This window comes from Geospiza fortis, unplaced genomic scaffold, assembly GCF_000277835.1.
Source record: "Geospiza fortis unplaced genomic scaffold, GeoFor_1.0 scaffold202, whole genome shotgun sequence".
Taxonomy (NCBI): Eukaryota; Metazoa; Chordata; class Aves; order Passeriformes; family Thraupidae; genus Geospiza; species Geospiza fortis.
Window position 1 is genome coordinate 1799 of NW_005054922.1, and position 1963 is coordinate 3761.

The window sequence follows — 1963 nt, forward strand, 5'->3', positions numbered from 1 at the left end:
TTTTTTTCCCTGTTTTTCCTGCTTTTTTTTCCCTGTTTTTCCTGCTTTTTTTTCCCTGTTTTTCCTGCTTTTTTTCCCTGTTTTTCCCACCTTTTTTCCATGTTTTTCAGTCCTTTTTTTCCCTGTTTTCCCACTTCTTTTCACGTTCTTCCTGCCTTTTTTCCCACCTTTTTTCTCCACATTTTTTCCACATTTTTCCCCACCTTTTTCCATATTTTTCTGACCTTTTTCCCACTTCCCCCCCTTTTTCAATGCTTTTCCCACCTTTTTTTCTCAGTTTCTCCTGCATTTTCCCCGCATTTTTCCCATGTTTTTCTGACCTTTTTCCTGTGCTTTTCCAGCCTTTATTTCCTGCTTTTTTTCCTCAGTTTTTCCTGCATTTTTTCCAGGTTCTCCCACTTTTTTTCCAATGGTTTTCCCACCTTTCCCCCCACATTTTTTCCATGTTTTTCTGACCTTTTTTCCCCCTGGTTTCCCACCTTTTTCCCTCAGTTTTTCCTGCATTTTTCCCTGTTTTTCCCACCTTTTTTCCCTGTTTTTCTCACCTTTTTTCCCTAGTTTTCCTTCCTTTTTTCTGCTTTTCCCACCTTATTTTTTCCTGCCTTTTCCCCAGGCTTTTCCCCATTTTCCCAGATTTTTCCCCCTTCTTTACAAATTTTTCCCACCTTTTTTTCCCATTTTTCCCACCTTTCCCCCAGTTTTCCTGCCTTTTTTCCAGATATTCTCCTGTTTCCCCCCATTTTCCCAAATTTCCTCCTTTTTTTCCCCAATTTCTCCCTGATTTTCCCCATTTTATTCCCTCCCTTTTTCCCATTTCTTCCCCCAATTTTCCCACATTTTTTTCCTATTTTTACTCCCAATTTCCCTCCTTTTTTCCCCCATTTTCCCCCCATTCCCAGCAGCTTTTTCCTTCTCTGGGATCATTCGGGATCCATCCCAAAAAAATTCCTCAGAAATTCCTTAAAAATCCCCAAAAAATCATCAGGGAAAGCCCCAAAAAAGCTGGAAAAGGAGGAAAAAATCCCAAATTTCACCACATTTTGGGGTGAGAATTGGAATTTTTAGGAATTCCCACTCCAAATTCCCCAAATTCCCCCAAAATCTGGGAAAACCCTTTGGATTTTTGGGATTTTTTCCCCTTCCCGGCCACAAATTCCCCAAGAAAAGCTGGGAAATCCCCAAATTCTGGGAATTTTCCCCCCAAACGGCTCCGGAATTTCGGGAATTCTGCTGGGGCAGCAAATCCAGGAGCTCCTGCAAAAAAAAAGAAACAAAAAAAACCATTGGGATTCATTTTTCCTTGGAATTTTGGGAATTTTCTGCTTTTTTTTAATGGATATTCCCCCAAAAATTCGGATTTTCCATGGAATTGTTAGAGCTGAGGGATTTGGGAATTCCAGCCCTGCCCTGCTCAGCTTTTTCCAGGTGGGGATTATTCCCAAAATTCCCCAAATTTCCCCCCCAAAATCCCAAAAAGCTCCAAAAAAAATTCCCAAAATTCTCTAATAAATCCCCAAAATTCCAAAAAAATCCTCAAAACTCCTTAAAAATCTCTAAAATTCCCAAAATTTCCCCTCAAAAAACTCCCAAAAATTTCCCAAAGTTCCAAAATAAATCGCCACAATTAAAAAAATCCCGCAGCAAATCCGGGAGCTCCTGCAAAAAAAAGGAAGAAAAAAAATCATTGGGATTCATTTTTCCTTGGAATTTTGGGAATTTTCTGCTTTTTTTTAATGGATATTCCCCCAAAAATTCGGATTTTCCATGGAATTGTTAAAGCTGAGGGATTTGGGAATTCCAGCCCTGCCCTGCTCAGCTTTTTCCAGGTGGGGATTATTCCCAAAATTCCCCAAATTTTCCCCCAAAAACTCCTAAAAAATTCCCAAAATTATCAAAAAAAAATCCCCAAAATTAAAACAAAAAAAAAAATCCCCAAAACTCCTTAAAAATCCCCACAACTCCC